The sequence below is a fragment of the Macaca thibetana genome, chromosome 3 (assembly GCF_024542745.1).
Source record: "Macaca thibetana thibetana isolate TM-01 chromosome 3, ASM2454274v1, whole genome shotgun sequence".
Classification (NCBI taxonomy): Eukaryota; Metazoa; Chordata; class Mammalia; order Primates; family Cercopithecidae; genus Macaca; species Macaca thibetana.
In genome coordinates, this window is record NC_065580.1 from 20,648,719 (window position 1) to 20,673,929 (window position 25,211).

General features: G+C 43.0%; 1 long non-coding RNA gene across 2 annotated transcripts in view; it reads right to left on the reverse strand.

Annotated features, from left to right (window-relative positions):
- LOC126951140 (uncharacterized) overlaps window positions 1–25,211 on the reverse strand; it is an 87,456-nt gene that overhangs the window by 13,701 nt on the left and 48,544 nt on the right. Inside the window, exon 4 of one of the 2 annotated variants that reach the window (XR_007724367.1) lies at window positions 22,197–22,430. This is a non-coding gene — a long non-coding RNA (uncharacterized LOC126951140). Of the gene's footprint in view, window positions 1–21,848; window positions 22,431–25,211 lie in introns of those variants that run through there. The other variant, XR_007724366.1, reaches the window with a different exon arrangement.

Consider the following 25,211-nt stretch of genomic DNA (forward strand, 5'->3'; position numbering starts at 1 on the left):
ACTTTGGGAGACCGAGGTGGGAGGATTGCTTGAGCTCAGGAGTTCCTGGGAAACATAGCAAGACCCCATCTCTACTAAAAATCAAATAAAAAATAAAAATTTGCCAGGCATAGTAGTGCATACCTGTAGTCCTACCTACTTGGGAGGCTGAGCCTAGATGGAGGCTACGGTGAGCCATGGTCATGCCACTGCAATCCAACATGAGTGACAGAGTGAGATGCTGCCTCATAAAATAAAATAAAATAAAATAAAATAAAACAAAATAGAGCTGTGGAAAAGTCTCCATAGGAAGAAACACTCAGTTCAACCTCCACACTAAGAGACTTAACTAATCTCCAGTAGGGCTTCTAGGGCAAAGGCCATGCCCCTGGGATGACCCAGTCCCCTGTACATTTCTGCCTGTAAAAACGTAAGGTTGCCAAAATAATGTACTATTTGTTGCAGCCAAAACCTGATGATAGATGCCTGACTTGCTTTGTCTTGGAGCATTTGCCTTTGAAATCTTGGAATTGTAAATCATTTTTCTGTCTTTTTGAGGTGTCTATTTTCTTCAACTGTGGAATACCTTTTTCAAGGACCTGGGAGCCATCCCTTCGAAATCTCATAAAGAAGGAAAAGGTCCCTGTCTCCCAGTCTCTGTGGAAGCGCAGGAGCCTGACTTTGATAAACACCAGTGGGTGGACAGAGATGGCCTGATCATATCCCTTAAGGCCCTTCAGTACTTTTCCTTTAGGACACACATGGTTCGCGTGGGTGAGGAGCAGGGCTTTGCTGCAAGAGGGCTTGCCTGGGTGGGTCTGGCTTGGGGTCCTTTCTGAGGTTGCTGTCAGAGAGTGGCTGGGGCTGCAACAGCATGGGGCTAGAGCAGCTGGGGCTGGCCCTCAACTCTTTGACTGTCTGGCCTCTCCAGGTCTCACCATGCAACCGGGTTGGGCTAGTCTGGGGCCTCAGGGTAGTTGCACTACTTATCTGGCAGTTGCAGATTTCAACAGTGAGTATTCTAGTGAGCAGGGCGGAAGCTGCAATGCTTTGTCTGATCTAGCCTTGAAAGGCAGTGAGTCACAAGTCAGCCTGGAGTAAAGGGGAGGAAAGTAGACCCCATTTCATCACAGGAAGAGTGTGAAGGCCACATTCTACATTGCAGATGAGTACAAAGGGTGGGAGATAATGCTGTGACCATCTTTGGGGAATGCAGCTTGTCCAATCATCTACTGGGCCAGCATTCAGCTTTAATATATTATATATAGTCTTTTATAGCCATAAATAGAAACACTTCTTTGCCCCTCCATTTTCTGTTGGACTATTAGGCTCGCTCCCTTATTTGTGCGAGTTTACAAAATTTTAGGCATTTGTCCAGGGCCTATAAAGCTGGGAGAAATAGGCTGGGTGTGGTGGCTCACGCCTGTAATCCCAGCACTTTGGGAGGCCAAGGTGGGTGGATTACCTGAGGTTAGGAGTTCGAGACCAGCCTGGCCAATATTGTGAAACCCCGTCTCTACTAAAAAATACAAAAATTAGCCGGGCATGGTGGCGCATACCTGTAGTCTCAGCTACTTGGGAGGCTGAGGCAGGAGAATCACTTGAACCCAGGAGGCAGAGGTTGCAGTGAGCCGAGATCGAGCCACTACACTCCAGCCTGGGTGGACTCCATCTCAAAAAAAAAAAAGCTGGGAGAAATAGAGAAATAGGCTATCTATATACACCGATAGAAATCTGTGCCTTTGAGACCTATCTTACTGCATTCATGCTCTGGACCACTATGACTGCCAAATTATCTTCATTATTAGATCTAGCATTTAAGCCCAGGGACTTCATATGACTCTTTGCAGTGAATAAAACAAAACAAACAACAGCAGCAGCAGCAACAACAACAACAACAAAGGAAGCCCAGGGACACCAGTCACTTGAGATTTTTGTATTTGCCATTACAAAAATGCCATTAAAAAATAAATTGTTAATAAGATATGAAAATTAAGAACATTAATTTTTCTTTTTGAAAATAATTACATAGAGATTAAATTAACAAAGAGAAGATGGCCGGGTGCAGTGGCTCACACCTGTAATCTTAGCACTTTGGGAGTCAGAGGCAGGTGATCACTTGAGGCCAGGAGTTTGAGACCAGCCTGGCCATCTTGGTGAAACCCCATCTCTACTAAAAATAGAAAAATTCACTGGGTGTTGTGTACACCCATAACCCCAGCTACTTGGGAGGCTGAGGCAGAAGAATCACTTGAACCTGGGAGGCAGAGGTCACAGTAAACCAAGATCGTGCCAGTGTACTCCAGCCTGGGCAACAGAGTGAGACTCTTTCAAAAAAATAAAAATTAAAAAATTAAAAAATTAAAAAATAACATAAAAGGGAGAAGATGAAATTAGTAGTGTCAAGTTTGAATTTTGAAAACTCTAAAAATCTCAATAATTTCTTGATAACAACAATATTCACCCCATAAGTCTATTTAGAGAAACACAATCATACAAAGGTAGGGCTGTTTTCAAAGATTTTTAAATTCACACCCTCTCCTACTTTTAATTATTCAGAGAATATCAATAAGAGAGATAGAGATCCACCTCTACCCAGGTAAAATCCCAAATCTGAGTCTAAGAGACTTTTGGAGATTTCTAAGTCTTATAGGATTGGCAGATTTGTTTGCCTGTGTATAGCGATAGACCAATACACTGAGACAGTGGGGTTTGCAATAGAGAAGGAGTTTAATAATCCCAAGGCCACTGAGTGAGGAGAAAAATGGAATCATCAAGTCTCAAATCCACCTCTCCAAGGAGTTCTGGGGAAAGGTTTTTAAGTGGATCATGGATGACGAGGGGCTGGAAAATTGGGATCATTGATTGGTCAGGATAAGGAGGATGAGATCATTAGGTAGAAACTAATCTTCCATGAGTCTCTTCCTTGCTGGGTCCTTCAGAACAGCTGGCGTCAGTAGTTTCTTCAGCTAGCAGAACCTAAAAGAGAAATTCAAATGGAAAGCTTATTTCATAATGCCTTAGATTTTATCTATAGAACAGAAACGGAACAGAGTCTTGTGACAAGGGCTACGTTATCCTGGGGTAGTAAGCAGCGACAAGCTACAAGGAAGTGGGCCAAAGGGCAAGCTGGCTGAATGATTACTGCTGATTGTGCTGCAAGCCTAGTTGAATTTTATCTTTTTTCCCTTAATCAGTTTTATAAAATTTCCTTGGGGATGGTTTCATAGCAGATGAGTATAGCTGGAAGAGTGTCGTCCAGGTTGGAGTGCAGTGGCACGATCTCAGCTCACTGCAACCTCCACCCCTCAGGGTCAAGTCATTCTCCTGCCTCCGCCTCCCGAGTAGCTTGGATTACAGGTGTGAGCCACTGTGCCCAGCTAATTTTTGTATTTTTAGTCAAGATGGGGTTTCGCCATGTTGGCCAGGCTGGTCTTGAATTCTTGACCTCAGGTGATCCACCTGCCACAGCCTCCCTAAGTGCTGGGATTACAAGCCTGAGCCGCTGCTCCTGGCATTGGAAGAGTGTTCTTATGGAATCCTCAGGAAAATCAATCAGTGAAGCAGTTCCATTTGATCAGAATCATAATGTGGGATGCTTGAGGGTTTTTTTTTTTTTTTTAATCTCCTTTAGTGTGATTTATGTGTACTGCAATGAATGAAAGCCTAGACTATCCATTGCAGCTATTGGATGCTCACATCGATGGAGGCCCTGTCTTTCCCCATCTCCAAGGTCCTGTCTTTCCCCATCTCCAATCCATCTGTGCAATTCTCTGGACAGAGAGGGTACACTTGACAGAGGGTTTTCACTTGGCACTATACTCATGTTCTCTTTTGGCACATTTTCAGTCCTAGACTCAGGCTTACATTTTTTGGCAAGTGTGTTTTTCTCTAATCGTTTTAGTGTTGTCTGTCACAGAGTTGAATTTGTACCATATATAATCTCTGTATTTTCACTGACACGGTTTTCTACTCTAATTTTTACACATAACTATCCATATGCATAAACAGTCTCTGTACAGTATTTCTGAGAGTATTTCTCAGGGGCAGAGTCACTGTTGAATATTGAAGGTAAAAACTTTGAGGCCTTCACAGAATGAGTAAAGTTCCTGAAATAAGTTTCTACTACAATACTCAATTCCATCTACAAATATAACTGTCATCAACACTTGGCTCTGTATTTTTCCAGTCATTTATTTCTCAGAAAATATAGACAATTTTCTTTTTAGATAATTGAGGTTATATTGAATATACTACTTTGTAAGTATCTCTTTCCTATATTGTTATACGTTATTTTTTTTTTTAGAAACTCAGTTAAGTTCTTCTTTTGTCAATAGCTTATTTATGTCCTTTGCCTACGTAAAAATTTTAAAAATGAATTACTGTTGAGTTGCTTTTGCTGTTTTTCATTTGACATACTGTTTTCCTAATCTTTTTTTTTTTTTTTTTCTGTTGAGAAGGAGTTTCACTCTTGTTGCCCAGGCTGGAGTGCAATGGCATGATCTCAGCTCACTGCAACCTCCGTTTCCCAGGTTCAAGTGATTCTCCTGTCTCAGCCTCCTGAGTAGCTGGGATTACAGGCATGTGCTACCACACCCGGCTAATTCTGTACTTATAGTAGAAACAGGGTTTTGCCATGTTGGCCAGGCTGGTCTTGAACTCCTGATCTCAGGTGATCCACCCACCTCAACCTCCCAAAGTGCTGGGATTACAGGCGCCAGCCACCACACCCGGTGCTGTTTTCCTAATCTGTTTAGATTTTTTGTATCCATTAGCTTTTGCTGCATAACAAATCATCCAAAAACTTAGTGGCTTAAAATAAGGAATATTTGTTATTTCTCAGGACTCTGTGGGTTTGGCTGGGAGGTTTTCTGGTCTGGACTGGCCTGGCAGATCTCTAAGGTCAGCTGGCAGCTCAGCTGGGGCCATGGACTAGGGTTGGCTGCACACAAAAGTGAAGGCAGGGGCCAGGCGCAGTGGCTCACGCCTGTAAACCCAGCGCTTTGGGAGGCCGAAGCGGGCAGATCACCTGAGGTCAGGAGCTGGAGGCCAGCCTGGCCAATATGAAACCCTGTGTCTACTAAAAATAAAATAAAATAAAATAAAATAAAAAAATCAACTGCATGTGGTGGCACACAACTGTAATCCCAGCTACTCAAGAGGCTGAGGCATAATTGCTTGAACCTGGGAGGCGGAGGTTGCAGTGAGCTGAGATTGCGCCACTGCACTCCAGCCTGGGAGACAGAGCGAGACTCCCTCTCAAAAATAAATAAATAAATAAATAAATAAATAAATAATAAATAAGTAAAGTGAAATCATGTATCTGAGGACTCATTAGGGCTATTTTGCAAAACATTTTGGAAATGTTGGCATTTTGCAAACAATCTTCCATGCTTCCATACTTTTTTCCTCCCTCTCTTTTTCCTCCTCCCTCCTTCCTCCTTTTTCTTTTTTTTAAATGGAGATGGAGGTTCACCATGTTGCCCAGGCTGGTCTTGAATTCCTGAGCTCAAGCATTCCACCCACATTGGCCTTCCCAAAGTGCTGTGATTACAGGCGTGAGCCACCAAGACTGATCTTCCTCACCTTCTTCATTCATTGCTTCTGGATATTTCTTACTAAAACTAGAGCTGGAAGATTGACATTGTATTTGCCTTAACATGAAATAGTCAGGAGTGGCCTGGCAATACTCTGCTAGTAGGAGGTATAGGGAAAAATTCTTGTCAGAGTTTGCTGAAGCAAAGCATCTGAAGTTCTTTAGGGACCAAAAAGTTATATGTAAATTTAGAGAGCCACTTTTGCCATCTCAGTCTGTTTTGTGGCTTAAATTTAGAGTAAGGATGAAGCTCATGTGGTCATTTTTGTGTGTGTGTAAAGACCTCAGGTATTCATTTAAATTATGAGAGTAGGAAAAGAATAGCCTTCAGGTAATCTACACACTAATTCTCTAGTTAGAAAATATGAAGTTTTCTGTACATTTATTCTAAAGGAATCACTTGAAGCATTAGTAAGCTCTGGTGGGTTATGTTTATGGATACGTTTGGCTAGAGATTTTTCCATTTTGATGGATTCAGCTATTTCTTGTTTGTTTTTGAAATAGAATCTCACTCTGTTGCCCAGACTGGAGTGCAGTGGCACAGTCTCGGCTCACGGCAACCTCTGCCTCCTGGTTCAAGTGATTCTCTTGCCTCAGCCTCCTGAGTAGCTGGGACTACAGGAGTGCACCACCACGTCCAGCTAATTTTTTTATTTTTAGTGGAGAGGGGGTTTCACCATGTTGGCCAGGCTGGTCTCAAAACTCCTGACCTCAGGTGATCCGCCCACCTCAGCTTCCCAAAGTGCTGGGATTATAGGCATGAGCCACCACACCGGGTGGATTCAGCTTTTTCCTACTAAGCATTTCTCAACATGTATTCAGAACAATATTAAGTACATAACAATTTATGTTGCTTGTAATGAAAGTCAACACATTTTGGAAAGTTGTATGAAACACTCCCCGTTTGAAGATTCATGGATCTTCTTTAATATCCCATATCAAAGTTTTGAGAAGTCTTGATGTAAATATACTTAACTCTGCTTTATTTAGTGTTTCAGAAACTTGTTTTTCAAGTCACACTTAACAGTGTTCTTCAGAATACAATTTAGTACATATGTCCCTAGAAGAATGGCCCTTGGACAAGCAGTATTTCTTCTACAATTAAGAATCAAGAACAGCCTGGCCAACATGGTGAAGCTTCATTTCTACTAAAAATACAAAAATTAGCCGGGCGTGGTGGTGGGTGCCTGTAATCCCAGCTACTTGGGAGGCTGAAGAAGGGGATTCATTTGAGCCTGGGAGGTAGAGGCTGCAGTGAGCCAAGATCACACCATTGCACTTCCACCTGGGCAACAGAGCAAGGCTCTGTCTCAAAAAAAAAAAAAAAAAAAAAAAAAAAGAATAGAGACTTATTAACATCATTGCTCATGTAAGGATTGAGATCTCCAGACACATTAGTCATCAGAGTTTGGAACACTTAAAAATGAAGTAAAAATGTCTTAATAATCAGTGCACAGCTTGGCAAGAAGTAATTTATTTAACAAGACGTACCATATCCTTTACAAACAAACCAAATAAGAATGGAGAGAAATTAGGTCTTGTTGATTAAGCAAGGAAAAATTTTTAAAGTTTTCCCTCAATTAAGAGAGGTAAACATGTCTGGTTCTTGCTTTCTTCTAACATTTTTTTTCTCTATGCAGTTGGCAAATAAAAGAATAAAAGTTTTAGAAATGGGCCAGGCTGAACCTAGGAGGCAGAGGTTTGCGGTGAGCTGAGATCGTGCCATTGCACTCCAGCCAGGGCAACAAGAGTGAAACCCCATCTCAAAAAAAAAAAAAAAAGTGCCAGGCATGGTGGCTCATGCCTGGCCTCCCAGCACTTTGGGAGGCTAAGGTGTTAGGATTACTTGAGCCCAGGAATTTGAAACCGGCCTGGGCAATGTAGAAAGATTCTGTCTCTACAAAAAATAAACATAATTAGCTGGCCATGGTGGCGTGCACCTCAAGTTCCAGCTACTTGGGGGGTCTGAGGTGAAAAGATTGCTTAAGCCCAGGGGGCTGAGACTGCAGTGAACTTTGATCACGCCACTGCACTCCAGTCTGGGTGGCAGAACAAGACCCTGTCACACACACACACACAAAGCTTTAGAAATGAGTGAATTAACGTTCTAAAAATCTAGCTCCCTGAAGGCAGAAATGTTTGTCTCAGGAGGTTGAGTTCTTTTCATTTAGAAGCTCCCCTCCCCCTGCTATATTTCTGAAAAAATATTATAATCTGGAAAAATATGATGTCATATTTTATAGTTCACTGTCATATGCAGCTTGGGGGTTTCAACATGGTTGAACAGGTATCAGAATAGAACAGTCCGCGGGGCATCAGCAGCTTCTGAAATGTTCTTTGGGGATGAAATTGAGAGAGGAAGATGAGACAATCGTGGAAGAATGTAGTTCATCTAAGGTAGTTTTCTCTGAGGGAGAAAGGGCGGAAGGGACAGGGTAGCAGGCAATGGATGGTTCTCATGGGACAGGATGTTGATGAAGAAAAGAACAATTTCTATCCAGTGAGGAAGACATTTAAAGATTTATTTTGTAGTAGTGGTGGTAATGAATTCTTATTGGCCTTGTGTGCTTGTGGTCTGTGTATATTTATTGTTTTCTGATTTTTTCCTTTGGCTCACTCTATTATGGTATTGAGATACATGGCTGCAGTTGCTATATTTGGAGCTATTTATTGCATTAGCAACAGCTATTGACATATTCTTCCTCCAACCCATGAATGATGTTAAAATATACATCTTTTATTTCACTGCTCATTTAATATCCATTGACTGCAAAGTGTGGGACCCATCAATTTTTGATGATATGTTCCTCATGGAGGGACGAAATGGTTCATGATGGGAACATCATTCTGTGGGAAAGCTATGTAGTCACTGCAGAAGTCTTTATACACACACACACACACACACACACACACATTATTGAGACCAGATCTCTCTCTGTTGCCCAACCTGGAGTGCAGTGCCATAATCTTGGCTCACTACCACCTCAACCTCCTGGGCTCAAATAATCCTCCCACTTCAGTCTCTCGAGTAGCTGGTATTACAGGCACACACCATCATGCCTGGCTAAGTTTTGTATTTTTTGTAGAGACAAAGTTTCACCATGTTGCCTGGGCTTAAAAGTGTTAGTTACAATAGGTGATTCCTTTGGCCATACCTCTGTGTGTGCGCGCGCGCGTGTGTGTGTCTGTGTGAAGTGACATCACATTACAATAAGTCTCTTCTTATTTGCTGATGATTTCCAAATTCTCTCCCACTGTTCAGGAGTTCTCCAGGGTATGCCCGGTGTGTATCCGGGAATGCAGTCCTCCCAGTTTCTGTTTCCTCCAGCATGTCCTAAGAGGCACATCGTCTCAGTTCTAATATGGTAGTCTCCATTTGTTGTCTCCTTGCTCTGGCTGCTGCTGTGACATTCCCTGCTGATGCTTCTGAAGTCAAAACATACTCTCTTCTGACTCATTGCTCAGGTAGAAGTTATGTTCTACATTTCAATATGCTCACAGTGCTGAATGAGAGCATCGTCAATTAAAGATGGTCATAATTTCTTTGCTTCTCCTCTCATTGAGAGGTAGAGTCTAAGTCCCCCACTTCTTGAATCTGGCTGGCTCTAGTGGCTTACTTGACCAATAAAATGTGGCAGAAATTCTAGGACTTATTAGTCTAGGTCATAAGTTTGCACCTTTCAAGTGGGCATCTTGAAATGCTTGCTTTGGGGTAAGCCAGCTACTGCAGAAGTCCATCTTACCTGTGACCACCATGTTGTGAGGAAGCCCAAGCCAGTCATGTAAGAGGCTGCAAGGAGAGTGTTCTTTCCATGCCCTTACTGTTCTATCGACACCAGCATGCTGACCAGACATGAGTGAAGGAGACATCCTGGTCATTCAGTGTTGGGGAGATCAGACCCAACACAAGGTTGTGGGGGAAACAAAGACCAGCGGAGTCAAAGGAATGAGAAAAAGACAGTTTGAGAGAGAAAGTGGGACCGGGGGCCATCGTGAGTGTGGAGGCGGCAAAGGCTCTGAGCTCTGGGAGCCCACGCTATTTATTGGTGCTCAAAGAAACAGGTGGTGAGGATGTGGGGGTTGAAAGGGAACAGTGTACCAAGTGAATGAGAAACATATGGCTACTTGAGATAATGTGAGTGCTAGAAGCAAGGAGCCAGCAAGTCTAGCAGACATGCAAGCCCTGCCTCAGCTTCTCTCCCAACACTTGGCTTTTCTCCCAACATGCAACCCTTCTTTTTTTTGTAAAAACCACCACAGCTATCATTATTACAGCTATCATTATTACTAGCATAAGGTGCTCTCTTTTTCAAATTAATTGAGCAAGGCAATTGCAGGCTGTGAAGCCCTTAATTGCCAGTTGGTGATCCAGCTTCAATTTTTCTTAGCCCTTATTCAAAATGGAGTCACTCTGGTTTGAATGATTCCTACATATCTCCCCTTTCCCTTTTACAAGAGGACCCTTAATCTTAGGAGTTGCGGAAGGATGAAGGTCCATCTTCTATAACTTCATGCTGAAAAGGGGCGATCATACTCCTGCCTACCTATTGGGGTCTCTTGTGTTCAGGGTAGAGAGGTGTTCTGTCAGAAAGCATTGGTCTGCTAAGCATCTATAGGTAAACCCTGGTGCTCCAGCAGTTTCTCAGCATGGCTTCTACTGGGGGAACCTGGTCCATGGTTGGGATCCATGGGCCCGTCCAGTCTCCTGCTCCATGGTCATACACATCTTGAGGGCACCTACACGATCTGTTTATCTCCTGCAAAACACAAGCATACCCTCACCCCTACGTTAGTAAATCTACTGAAACACAAGCAAAAACTTTTGTGGCTATAGCTGGGAGGCATGCCATTGCTGAAGCATTTGTAACTCAGCTTCTGCCTCTTTGGTTAATTACCACGGGGCAAAACTTACTGTTGATAACGAGAAGCAGGCCCCTTCTAACAGAAGGCACAGAGAAAGCAAATCGAGGCTTAAAAGCAATCCTTAAACCTTCCATTTGCACTACAGGTGGGTCTACTACATGCTGTGGCTCATGATATATCTTCAGATGTTTGGTGGTCACCCACACGGGCACCTGATTGTCACCTGGAGAGACACAAGCAAATTCTCTTCCCCAAAAAATTATCTTACCTTTTTCTCAGCTCTTTGTATGTGCATCCCTCCACCATATATCTTGTCCAGTCTTTTTATTTTCCTTTTGTCCTGTCAGGTGTTTTTCAGCTGCAGTCATAGGTTGATCTTTTTGTAAATTAAAAAAATTTAATGTTAATAAAGCTAAATGCAATAGTATATGTAGTGTCTTATATTCCTGGTCCCCTCCTTTTTGCTTTTGTATTTGAGTTTTTAAAGTATGATTATCTCTTTCCACTACTGCTTGTCCTTGTGAGTTATATGGAATACCCATAGTGTGGGTAATACTCCATTGTTGAAAAAATGTAGCCATGGCTTTACTACAATATCCTGGGCTGTTATCAGTTTTGATTTTTCCCGGGATTCCCATAACTGAAAAGCAAGATAAAAAGTGTCTTTTAACATGAGCTGTAGCTTCCCGTTTGACATGTGGCCCAGATAAAATGTGAATAGGTATCTACTGAAACATGAACGAAGGACAATTTTCCAAAAGCAGGAATATGTGTTACATCCATCTGCCAGATGGAATTTGGAGATAAACATCTAGGGTTAACTCCTGTTCCTTAATGTGGTAGATGCAGGACTTGACAGGCAGAACAGTGTTGCACAATTTCTTTAGCTTGTTTCCATGATAGACCATAGCTTTTTCTAAGGCCTGTGGCATTAAGATGGGTTAAAGAATGAAATGTGGCCAGGTGTGGTGGCTCATGCCTGTAATCCCAGCACTTTGGGAGGCTGAGGTGGGCGGATCGCGAGGTCAGGAGATTGAGACCATCCTGGCTAACATGATGAAATCCCATCTCTACTAAAAACACACGAGGCTGGGTGCGGTGGCTTAAGCCTGTAATCCCAGCACTTTGGGAGGCCGAGACGGGCGGATCACGAGGTCAGGAGATCGAGACCATCCTGGCTAACACAGTGAAACCCCGTCTCTACTAAAAAAATACAAAAAACTAGGTGGGCACCTGTAGTCTCAGCTACTCGGGAGGCTGAGGCAGCGTAAACCCGGGAGGCGGAGCTTGCAGTGAGCTAAGATCCGGCCACTGCACTCCAGCCCAGGCGACAGAGCGAGTCTCTGTCAAAAAAAAAAAAAAAAAACAAAAAAAAACGCACACAAAAATTAGCCACGTGTGGTGGCGGGCGCCTGTAGTCCTGGCTACTCAAGAGGCTGAGGCAGGAGAATGGCATGAACCCAGGAGGTGGAGCTTGCAGTGAGCCAAGATTGTGCCACTGCACTCCAGCCTGGGTGACACAGCAAGACTCTGTCTCAAAAATAAAATAAAAAATAATGAAATGTTTGTGCATCAGCAAAAACTGCAGACACCAAAGAGTCCATCTTTTGATTAAGTTTAGTTAAAATGCCAGGGAGGTTAGTATCTGCTCTCATTTGAGTGATATAGAAAGGTGAATGCCTTTGTTGTACTGCTTGCTGTAAAGAATGAAATAAGATTAAATTGTTCGTCAGTCACTTTTTTTTTTTTTTTTTTGAGGTGGAGTCTCGCTCTGTCGCCCAGGCTGGAGTGCAGTGGCCGGATCTCAGCTCACTGCAAGCTCCGCCTCCTGGGTTTACGCCATTCTCCTGCCTCAGCCTCCCGAGTAGCTGGGACTACAGGCTCCCGCCACCTCGTCCGGCTAGTTTTTTGTATTTTTTAGTAGAGACGGGGTTTCACTGTGTTAGCCAGGATGGTCTCGATCTCCTGACCTCGTGATCCACCCGTCTCGGCCTCCCAAAGTGCTGGGATTACAGGCTTGAGCCACCGCGCCCGGCAGTCACATTTTGAATTAAGGCACATTCAATATTTTGCATGGCTTGATTTTAGACTTAGGATAATGATTATCAAGAATGCCAACAAAACTGGCCAAATTAACTTGCCATTCTTGGGAATTAATATAGGCTTGTTGAATTTGTTGTTTTGTAATAGAACTATAATCTGATTTGGATCATCTCCCATTAACTTTGTTGTGCACAGCCTTGCTTGTCCTACTAACACAGCAATTTGATCTAAGTACAGAGTGAGCATTTTGGTTGTATTGTGAGGTAGAAAAAGCCACTCAACCAGATCATCCTGTTAAACTATAACTCCTGTAGGCAAATGCTTAGTAGGAAAAACTATAATGGCTCTATTGGATTAATCCATTCTACTTGTGCTTGCTGAATTTTCTCCTCAATTAGTTGAAGTTCCTCCAATGCTTCTTTGGGCAGGGAGCATTTACTGTTAAGGTTAGAATCACCTTGTAAAGTAGAAAAGAGGTGAGACATAGCATAGGTAGGAATGCCTAAAGTTGGACGAATCCAATTAATGTCTCCTAATAATTTTTGGAAATCATTTAAGGTTTCTAAATTATTTCTTTGAATTTGAACATTTTGAGGCTTAAGAGCACTTTGCTGTACCTTCATTCCTAGATATTGAAAGGGAGTAGAAGTTTGGATTTTATTGGGGGCTATAATTAACCATGCCACATTTACAGCCTTTTCTAACTGTTTGTAGCACACCATCAATTCTTCCCTAGTTTCAGCTGCACACAGAATATCATCCATGTAATGAATAATATGACATTTTTTGAACTGTTCTTTAACTGGCTTAATAGTTTTCCCGACATAAGTTTGACAAACAGTTGGGCTATTTAGCATGCCTTGTGGTAGTACTTTCCAATGGTATCTGTCTGTTGGTTCTTTATTATTTATGGTGGGAACAGTAAAAGCAAATTTTTCATAATCTTGGGCAGCTAAAGGAATGGTAAAAAAGCAATCCTTTAGATCACTATGAGATGCCAGTATTTTGGGACCATTGTTGGGGAGGGCAGTCCTGGTTGTAGAGTGCCCATGGGTTGAATCACAACATTAACAGCCCTTAAATCTGTTAACATTCTCCATTTCCCTGATTTTTTCTTAATGACAAATACAGGCGAATTCCAAGGGGAGAAAGGAGGCTCTATATGTCCCTTTTGCAATTGTTCCTGCACCAGTTCTTTTAAAGCCTCCAGTTTTACCTGTTTCAGTAGCCATTGCTCCACCCAAACCAGTTTGGCAGTTAGCCAAACAAGAGGAATGGGAGCCAGAGGCTCAACAATGGCCACTCCTAAAAATGACACCCCAATCCGGTCCGATCTGTTTGCTCTTTTAATTCTAAAGGTTCTGATTGACCATTTTTATCTTTTCCTAGTCCTTTTCCCGGTGATATCCCATATTTTTCATCATTTGTCTATTATTACTATATTGATCCATAGGAATAGATATTTCAGCATCCCATTGTTGCAATAAGTCTCTACTTGATAAGTTGTCAGGAATAGGTGTAATGATAGATTGAATTGTCTCTTCCTTACCATCCGGCCTTTGACATGGTAAAATCAAATAACTCTGAAAAACTTCCGACGCACAGCTGCTACTCCAACAATACCAATGGATGCCTTTTGCTTAGGCCAGTGCCGGGGCCATTGATTTATAGCAATAATAGAGACATCAGCTCCAGTATCTACTAGTCTTTCAAAATCTTTTCCCTGAATAGTTACTGTGCAAATAAGTTTTTTTGTCAGACACTTGATTAACCCAATACACAGCCTTTCTGCTGGATTAGTGTTACCAAAGTCTCCTGTTCTTTTCACTGTGCTGCTTCCTAGTTTTATGTACAGTAACAGCAACAACTGAGCAATTCTTTCTCCTGGGGAGGCAGACCATGGAGTTGAGGAGCTAATAACTAATTGAATTTCTCTGGTATAATCAGAGTCAATTATTCCCAAATGTACAGTAATAAACTAGACCTTCCAAGTAATAAACCAACTGTTCTTGAGGGTAAAGGTCCCCTAACTCCTGTGGGGACCTTCTTTGGTGGCTCCCCAGGAAGTAAGGAGATGGGAATTGTGCTGTAGAGGTCTACAGCAGCACTGCCTGCTGAGATGGGGGACAATTGTACATTTGTAAGGGCACTGGCTGTGCCGGGTATGTCTCGGTTTGTTGAGGGGCCCAAGGTGGGCCCCTCTTCCTGTTTCCCAAAAGAGGTTGTCCATCTTTGCTAAATTTAGAATGACACTGACTTGCTCAGTGATTGCCTTTCTTACACCAGGGACATACACTGGGACTTTTCTGTTGATTGATGGTAGTAGTTTTTGCCTTTTGATTTCCTTTTCTACATTCCTTTCTTGTGTGTCCAAATTGCCCACAATTAAAGCAAGAGCCTGAGAAGTGGGGCATATTCTTTCCTACTCTTAATCCAGCCATAGCCTGAGCTAAAAGAGTAGCCTTATGTAAGTTACTGCCAATGACATCACAAGCCTTAATACATTCAGCAAAATGAGGCTTCCCTCTCAGGGGCCTATGAGCAGTTTGACACTCTGCATTAGCATTATTGTACGCAAGAAGCTATATTACAACATCCTGAGCCATTTTACCAGTTATGGCTTTTTTTTTTTTTTTTTTTTTTTTTTTTTTGAGACGGAGTCTCGCTCTGCCGCCCAGGCTGGAGTGCAGTGGCCGGATCTCAGCTCACTGCAAACTCCGCTTCCCGGGTTCACACCATTCTCCTGCCTCAGCCTCCCGAGTAGCTGGGACTACAGGCGCCTGCCATCTCGCCCGGCTAGTTTTTTGTATTTTTTAGTAGAGACGGGGTTTCACCGTGTCAGCCAGGATGGTCTCGATCTCCTGACCTCGTGATCCGCCCGTCTCGGCCTCCCAAAGTGCTGGGATTACAGGCTTGAGCCACCGCGCCTGGCCCAGTTATGGCTTTATACCCAGCCTCTTGGAGCAGAGCAATAACATCAATATATGGTTCTTTAGGTCCTTGTCAGACAGAACTGAAAGAAAAATATTTTTCCCCTGTAACATTTATCCTTTCCCATGCCTGTAAACACACAAAGTGCAGCTGAACAATGGCAACATCCTCCATTACTGCTTGATTCTCTAATCGACCACAGTTAGGGCCAAAGCCCATTAACTGTTCAAAGGAAACAGGCACAGGTGGCTGTGCTTGCATTTTCCTTTGCCTGAGTTTGAGCTTCATCAGCCCACCAGGTTTTAAACTGCAAGTACTGAGATCGAGTGAGAACAGATTTTGTCAAAATATCCCAATCATATGGTATTAATCTATTATCAAGAGCCATATTTTTTTAATAACATTTGCACAAAAGGAGAGTTCAGTCCATATTGACTAATGGCTTGCTTAAATTCTTTTAGTAACTTAAAAGGAAAAGAGGTCCAATTAGCTATACTCTGTCCTCCCTGCTGGATTATAGTAATGGGAAATTGCCATGCTTTAAGGTCTCCCTTGGCTCTAGCTTTTTGAATAGAATTTTGTATAGCACCACCAATTGCTCCAGGTTTTAATGTTGCAACTATAGAAACAGTAAGTTTTTCAACTAATTTATTTTCTCACCCATTAAGGAGAGAGAGAGGAGGTGGCCATTCACTTAATTCAGCAGCTGGAGCCAATGGGCTAGTAAAATATATTTTCTTAAGTTTTCCTTTCTTTTCTTTAATCTCCTCTGGTAGTTGTTCCTCACACTCAGAATCTGAAGTTAGTTTTTTACATTCATCTTCCTCTTCCTCATCTGAATCTGCCTCATCATCTGTTTGAAATGGCTCAAGAGTTGTCTTTATTAGCGCCTACATTGACCAAATGGAAACTGGAATTTTTGGTCTATCTTTATACGTCTTTTTAAAATCTCTGCCAATTCTCGCATTCATCCAACTCCATAGTCCCTTGTTCCAGAAATCATGGGCAAAACTGCTGTACTGTACTAAAGAGTGATAACAAATTCTGAGTACTAACTTTCACTCCCCATCTTCGTAATAAATGCCTTAAGAAATGTAAATAAGCAGAATGTCTGCTTTCACTTTGTCCCATTGTTACCCTGGTTCTTCCGAGTGCTCAGCTTTCCTGCTGAGCTTCTTTTAGACATCCTTGGGTGTCCTTTGATGATGTGTCCTCTGCTTTCACATGCTCTAGCATTCCTTCACCAAGGCCTTTGTTGTCCCACGTTGGGCAGCCAGGAATGTTGGGGTGATCAGACCCAACACCAGGTCGTGGGGGGCAACAAAGTCCGGCAGAGTCAAAGGAATGAGAAAAAGACAGTTTGAGAGAGAAAGTGGGACCAGGGGGCCATCGTGAGTGTGGAGGCTGCAAAGGCTTAGAGCTCTGGGAGCCCACGCTATTTATTGGTGCTCAAAGAAACAGGTGGTGAGGATGTAGGAGTTGAAAGGAAACAGTGTATCAAGTGAATGAGAACATATGGCTATTTGAGATAATGGGAGTGCTAGAAGCAAGGAGCCAGCAAGTCTGGCAGACATGCAAGCCCTGCCTCAGCTTCTCTCCCAACAGTTCAGCTTTAGCCGACACTGCATGGAGAAGAATTGAGAAACCAGTTGACAGTCAAAACTGGAGCCCTTGGCTGGGGATGCTGGCTTATGCCTGTAATCCTAGCACTTTGGAAGGCCAAGGCTGGCAGATCACCAGAGGTCATGAGTTTGAGACCAGCTTTGCCAACATGGCGAAACCCCATCTCTACAAAAAATTAGCCAGATGTGGTGGCCTGCACCTGTAGTCCCAGCTTCTCGAGAGGCTGAGGCAGGAGAATCACTTGAATCTGGGAGGCGGCGGTTTCAGTGAACAGAGACCACACCACTGCACGTCAGCCTGGGTGACAGAGCGAGACTCAGTCTCAAAAACAAAACAACAACAACGAAAAACTGGAACCCTAGACATATGACCCCACCCTAGCTCTTCCTGGTCACTTGAGCCACCTGCGTTCCCAGTCATATGGAACAGAGGTCAGCTATTCCCACTTGATCTGCTTGCATTACTGATCTGCAAAGTCATGAGCATAATAAAAAGATGTTTCCTTATGCCACTAAGTTCTGGGTGGCTTGTTACACAGCAATAGACGACTGAAACAGGGAGAACATTGGCTTGTTTCAACGTATACCATCCAGTGTTACGGAGGCTAATAGGTGTTCCCTGCACTCTATTGTTGTACAGAGATTTTAGGATAACAGCTTTCCTCAGACCTTTGGCATGAGTCCCTGGGCTGGAGGCCAAGAAAAATTGTCTAGAGAAGATACGAACAGCACACATCCTGCTTTATTCAAAATTGTTCATCTAGACAATTACCCCAAGCAATGTGGAATAAGAAACAATCTCTGGAGAGAATAAACAAGTCAGTTACAAAGAAATGGGAATTAGAATGTCCTCAGTCTTTTCAACAATACTAATGGAAGCTTGAAGATAATAGAATGCTTGAAAAATTTTGAGTGAAAATTATTTTCAACCTAGAATTCTATATACCTTCCAGACTATCAGTGAAGTGTGAAGATAGATAAAAACATTTTCAAAATAGATCAGGGAAAACAGATATCTGTCATGAAAGTGTTTTAAAGAAAATGCTGAAAGGTGCTCCAAAAGACAAACAATGAAAAAGATATAGGCTGTAAGAAATAAGAGATTCCATGCAGGAAAGGCACATGGAAGGTTTTTTTAAGACAGAATCTCAGTCTGTTGCTGGAGTGCAGTGGTATGATCCCAGCTCACTGCAACTTCTGCCTCCAGGGTTCAAGCGATTCTCCTGCCTCAGCCGCCTGAGTTGATGGGATTACAGGTGCCCACCACCACGCCCAGCTAAGTTTTGTATTTTTACTAGAGACAGGGTTTTGCCATGTTGGCCAGGCTGGTCTCAAACTCCTGACCTCAGGTGATTTGCCTGCCTTGGCCTCCCAAAGTGCTGGGATTACAGGCATGAGCCACTGCAACTCGCCTTTTTTATCTTTTCTGAAAGTATACTTGAGAAAGGGAAATCTTTTTTTTTTTTTTTTTTTTTTTTTTTTTTTGAGACGGAGTCTCGCTGTGTCGCCCAGGCTAGAGTGCAGTGGCCGGATCTCAGCTCACTGCAAGCTCTGCCTCCCGGGTTTTTACGCCATTCTCCTGCCTCAGCCTCCCGAGTAGCCGGGACTACAGGCGCCCGCCACCTCACCCGGCTAGTTTTTTGTATTTTTTAGTAGAGACGGGGTTTCACCGTGTTAACCAGGATGGTCTCGAACTCCTGACCTCGTGATCCGCCCGTCTCGGCCTCCCAAAGTGCTGGTATTACAGGCTTGAGCCACCGCGCCCGGCCGAGAAAGGGAAATCTTAAGATGGTGGCTGTGCAGCATATCTAGAGTACACTCTCGATTTGAGGTACACCTTTCAAAAAAAAAGAATGGATAAATTTTCTGACATGTTTAATCATGGGGGGAATATATTTAAAGTATGGCATTGAACTATTGGAAATTATAGAAAAACTTAAATATTCACAAAAAATGTAGCAGATTAACTCCAGATAAGGTAGTGAATTATATGAGAAAGAAAATATAATCTTAATATATCCCTAACTCACAGGGAACAATATTTACATAGTCACAATAGGGAAAAAATGAAATGAGGGTCAAAATTATAAACGGTTGACTTGGGAGAGGAAAAAATAATTAGAAGTGAGCAACATCTTTATTTACCATAATATGAAGTTATTGATATTGTTAAAAATAGATGACTCGAGAGGTTATATGTACTTTATTTAGAAATGTGAATGTAAGTATTTGAAGAAAAATCAGTTGAGTTGAGAATGGCTTGTTCTGGGGAATGGGATGAGATGAGGAAGGCAGCGGGGAAAAAGGAAATACCTGTTGGTGATGGAAGCACTTTAGTGCTATATGAATTTTTTAACTACTTACATGTAATACTTTAAAAAATACAAAAAATATTTGGAGGCCAGGTGCAGTGGCTCACCCCTGTAATCACAGCACTTTGGAAGGTGGATTACCTGAAGTCAGGAGTTTGAGACCAGCCTGGCCAACATGGCAAAACCCTGTCTCTACTGAAAATACAAAAATTAGCCAGGCGTGGTGGCATACACCTGTAGTCCCAGCTCCTTGGAAGGCTGAGGCAGGAGAATCACTTGAACCCAGGAGGTGAAGGTTGCAGTGAGCCGAGATGGCACCACTGCATGGCAGCCTGGGCCACAGAGCCAGCAAATGTATAGATACTAAAAGTAAAATTAGGGAATCTTAAAAATAACAAAGTACATTTTGTGTTTGATTACAGAAGAAGTATGTTGCTGAACAAAATACAAAAATACCTGATGAAGAAAATAATCTGTATACATGACCCTTGAGCAACGTGGGTGTTAGCAGCACCAACCCCCAATGCAATTAAAAAAAAAAAAAAAAGCCATATATAACTTTTGATTCCTCCCCAAATTTAACTATTAACAGCCTACTGTTGACTGGAAGCCTGACTGATTACATAAACAGTTGATTAACACATATTTTATATATGTGCTAAATACTGTATTCTTACAATGAAGTAAGCTAGAGAAAATGTTGATAAGAAATTCATAAGGAAGAGAAAATATATTTACCGTTCATTAAGTGAAAGTGAGTTATCATAAAGGTCTTCATCCTTAGTGTGTGTACATTGAGGTGGAGGAAAAGGAGAGGGATTGTCTTGCTGTCTCAGGGTGGCAGAGGAGGAAGAGGTGGAGGACATAGAAGGAGAGGCAGGGGAGAAGGCACACTTTGTGCAACTTACAGAAATGCATAGTAATTTCTGTCTGACTTTTCTGTTTTTTAATTTCTATAAAAATATTTCTATATGGTACCAATCCACTCCTTCCACCATTTGCTTTAGTTTTAGTGTCTGTATCATAGAAGGGTCTATGTTGTCTGGAGCTGGCTTAGAAGCACTCACCTCCATCAAGTTGTTGTCTGTTCATTCCTCTGGTGTGGTGTCTATTAGCTCTTACATTTCTTTAAGATCCATGTCTTGAAACCCTTCACCCTTCAATCACTTTTTGTGCTGCATCCATGATCTTCGTCATGATTTCCCTGATTGGCTCTGTCATAACTCCTATGAACTCCAGCCTGGGTGAGAGTGTGAGACCTTGTCTCAAAAAAACAAAACAAAGACCAGTTTTGGTGACTCACGCCTGTAATCCCAGGACTTTGGGAGGCCAAGGCAGGCGGCTCACTCAAGGCCAGGAGTTCAAGACCAGCCTGGCCAACATGGAGAAACTTCATCTCTACAAAATACAAAAACTCTGTCCTCACATAATACAAAAATTAACTGGATGTGGTGGCACATGCCTGTAGTCCACTACTCAGGAGGCTGAGGCATGAGAATTGTGTGAATCAAGGAGGCAGAGGTTGCATTGAGCCTGGATCATGCCACTGCACTCCAGCCTGGGTGACAGAGTAAGAGTCTTTCTCATTAAAAAAAAAAAAAAAAAAAAAAAAATCTGTTCAGGACTGGGCAGAATCGCTCATACCTGCAGTTCCAGCACTTTGGGAAGCTGAGGAGGAAGGACTGTTTGAGCCAAGAGTTCAAGATCAGCCTGGGCTACAGAGCAAGACCCTGTCGCTACCAAAAAAAAAAAAATTTAGTTGGGCATGGTGGTGTGCATGTGTGGTCCTGCTACTCAGAAAGCTGCAGTGGGAGGACTGCTTGAGCCCAGGAATTTGACGTTTCAGTAAGCTATGATCACACCATTGCACACCAGCCTGGGTAATAGAAAGAGATCTTGTCTCAAAAACAAAAAAACCTGTTGCAGCAGATATCCTTTCTCCTCAATAATTTTCTTAAAGGTATCTGAGAACTTGTCTGCTGCTTCTTGGTTAGCAGAATCTGCTTCTCCTGTTATCTTGACATTTTTAAGCCAAAATTATCAAACCATCCTTTGCTGGCATTAAATTCTCCAGCTTTAGATCTTTTACCTTTCTTTTAAGTTGTTTTATAATGACCTTGCTTTTTCTCAAATCATATTAAAATCCGTAACTATGCCTGCCTTACAGCAACCTTCCACACACATAAAAGCTGCATTTTTTTTTTTTTTTTTGAGACAGAGTCTCGCTGTGTTGCCCAGGCTGCAGTGCAGTGGCCGGATCTCAGCTCACTGCAAGCTCTGCCTCCCGGGTTTATGCCATTCTCCTGCCTCAGCCTCCCGAGTAGCTGAGACTACAGGCGCCTGCCACCTCACCCGGCTAGTTTTTTGTATTTTTTAGTAGAGATGGGGTTTCACCTGTTAGCCAGGATGGTCTCGATCTCCTGACCTCATGATCCGCCCATCTCGGCCTCCCAAAGTGCTGGGATTACAGGCTTGAGCCACCGTGCCCGACCAAAAGCTGCATTTTCAATATGAAACAAAAAGGTATTTCAAAAAAGTGCAAGGTTTTTTGCACCTGCTGCCTTAGCTGTGGCAATGGCTTGATGAATATTTTTCCTTTTTTACAATGGTCCTTATTGTCTCATGCATCTATGTGAAGAGACCACCAAACAGGCTTTGTGTGAGCAACAAGGCTTTTTATTTCACCTTGCAGGTGGGCTGAGTCCAAAAAGAGAGTCAGCAAAGGGTGGTGGGATTATCATTAGTTCTTACAGGTTTTGGGATAGGCGGTGGAGTTAGGAGTAATGTTTTGTGGGCAGGGGGTGGATCACACAAAGTACATTCTCAAAGGGGGGGAGAATTACAAAGAACCTTCTTAAGGGTGGGGGAGATTACAAAGAATCTTCTTAAGGGTGGGGGAGATTACGAAGTACATTGATCAGTTAGGGTGGGGACGAAACAAATCACAATGGTGGAGTGTCATCAGTTACGGCTATTTTCACTTCTTTTGTGGATCTTCAGTTGCTTCAGGCCATCTGGATGTATATGTGCAGGTCACAGGATACATGACTTAGCTTGGGCTCAGAGGCCTGACATTCCGGCCTTCTTATATTACTAAGAAAAATAAAATAAAATAGTATTTAAGTGTTGGGGCAGCGAAAATTTTTGGGGGTGGCTCGGAGAGATAATGGGCAATGTTTCTCAGGGCTGCTTCGAGGGGGATTAGGAGTGGCATGGGAACCTAGAGTGGGAGACATTAAGTTGAAAGGAAGATTTTGTGGTAAGGGGTGATATTGTGGGGTTGTTAGAAGGAGCATTCATCATATAGATTGATTGGTAATGGCCTGGACAAGGTTTTGGATGAATTGAGAAACTAAACGGAAGACACAAGGTCTGAATAAGAGAAGGAGAAAAACAAGTATTAAAGGACTAAGAATTGGGAGGACCCAGGAAATCCAATTAGAGAGTGCCCAAGGGGGTTCAGCATAATTACTTGCTTGGTTGGCAAGTTTTTGGGCTCTATCCTTGAGTTTTTTTATGTTGTCATATACCAGGCCAGATTTATTAAGGTAAACACAACACTCTTCATTTAAAAATATACAGAGTCCTCCTTTTTCAGCAGTGAGTACGTCAAGGCCTCAGCGGTTTTGGAGGACAACTGCAGCTAGAGAGTCCACTTGGGCGTGAAGAACTGATAAAGTTTGTGATAGGTAGGTGATGCTAGCAGAAAAGTACCTACATGGAAGAGGTTATGAAATGACGATAGAATAGAATGAACCTGTGAGGCTGGAAGGAGATATTTTCCGTGGTCCAAGAACCATTTGCCTTGTGTGGGAAGAGATTGATAGGTGGAAGTTTTAGTGGGAGAGTAGGTGGGAGTGATCGATGAGGAGGAGAAAAACTGGCCATGAGGGACAGAAATTGGAATGCTAGCTGCTGCTTTAGCTACCTTATCAGCATAAGCCTTGCCCTGAGTGATGGGACCTGATGCCTTTTGGTGGCCCTTGCAGTGTATGACTCCAGCTTCCTTTGGAAGTAAAGCGGTCTTGAGAAGAGTTTTTATTAAGGAGGCATCGATGATGGAGGACCCTTATGCAGTGAGGAAACCTCTTTCTGCCCATATAACAGGATGGTAGTGCAGGATATGGAAGGCATATTTAGAGTCAGTATAAATATTGACACATAATTCCTTTGCAAGAGTGAGGGCCTGAGTTAAGGCAATGAGTTCAGCTTGCTGAGAGGTAGTGGAGGAGGGCAGAGCAGTAGCCTCAGTGATACATGTGGAAGATACTATAGCATAGCCTGCCTTTGTTGGTGAGTGGTGATTAGGCCTGGTGGAACTGCCATCAGTAAACCAAATGTGATCAAGGTGAGAAACAGGAAAGAAGGAACTATGGGGAAATGGAGTGAATGTCAGGTGTATCAGAGAGATATAGTCATGGGGGTCAGGTGTGGTATCCGGAATAATGTGGGAGGCCGGATTGAAGTTCAGGCCAGGAACAATGGTAATTGTGGGAGACTCAACAAAGAAGTGAGTGTAGCCAAAGGAGCCGGAGGGCAGAAAGTATATGCATCAGGTATGAGGAAGGAAATAGATTCTGGAAGTTATGAGAACTGTAGAGAGTGAGTTGAGCATAGTTTGTGATTTTGAGGGCCTCTAAAAGTATTAAAGCAGCGGCAGCCGCGACGCACAGACATGAGGGCTAAACTAAAAGAGTAAGGTCAAGTTGTTTGGACAGAAAGGTCCTCTATGGCGAGGTCCCAGCTTTTGGGTAAGAATTCTAACCACACAGCCCTGCACTTTGGCTGTGTGTAATGAAAAATGTTGGGATGAGTTAGGCAGAGCTAGTGTGGGAGCAGCTTAAAAGCTTCTAAACAATAATGGGTTGTGGAGGGAGATATTGAGGATAGGAGAGTATATGGGTTTGGCACCACGGGGTGGAGAAGTAAAATAATATTACATAACCTCTTCCATGTAGGTACTTTTCTGGTTGATAAGGTACAGATCCTGAACTAACCTGTAAGACTCATCCAGTTTTTGGACAGGTAAAATGGGGTAATTGTAAGGAGAGTTTGTAGGCTTTAAAAGGCCATGCTGTACCAGGCGAGTGATAACAGGCTTTAATCTTTTTAAAGCGTTATCCTTTTAAAGCGTTTAAAACTGTGGGATGGGATATTGGCATTGAGCGGGGTAAGGGTGATTAGGTTTTAATGGGATGGTAAGGGATGCATGATCGGTCTCCAAGGAGGGAGTAGAGGTATCCTATACTTGTGGATTAAGTTGGGGAGATACAAGCGGAGGATGTGAAAGAGGCTTTGAATTGAGGAAAAGGGCAGCAATAAAGTATGGCTGTAGCCCAGGAATAATCAGGGAAGCAGATAATTTAGTTAAAATGTCTCAATCTAATAAAGGAGCTGGGCAGGAGTGCTTAAAAGGAGTGCTTAGAAGAATGTTGTCCAAGTTGGCACCAGAGTTGGGGAGTTTTAACAGGTTTAGAAGCCTGGCCATCAATATCCACAAGTCATGGAGGCAAGGGAAACGAGCCCTTGTAAAGAAGGTAATGTGGAGTGGGTAGCCTCCGTATTAAGAAGGGGATGGACTTACCCTTCACTGTAAGAGTTACCCAAAGCATCTGTGATGGTCCTGTAGGCTTCTGAGGCAATTGGAGAAGAGTCAGTCTTCAGCCACTAAGCCAAGAAGATCTGGGAAGGAGTCAGAGAGTCTTGGGCCAGAGTTCCAGGGGCTCTGGGAGTGGTTGCTGGGTTAGATAGTCTGATTTCCAGTGGGGTCCCACACAGATGGGACATGGCTTAGGAGGGATCCCAGGCTGCGGGCATTCCTTGGCCCAGTGGCCAGATTTCTGGCACTTGAATCAAGATCCTGGG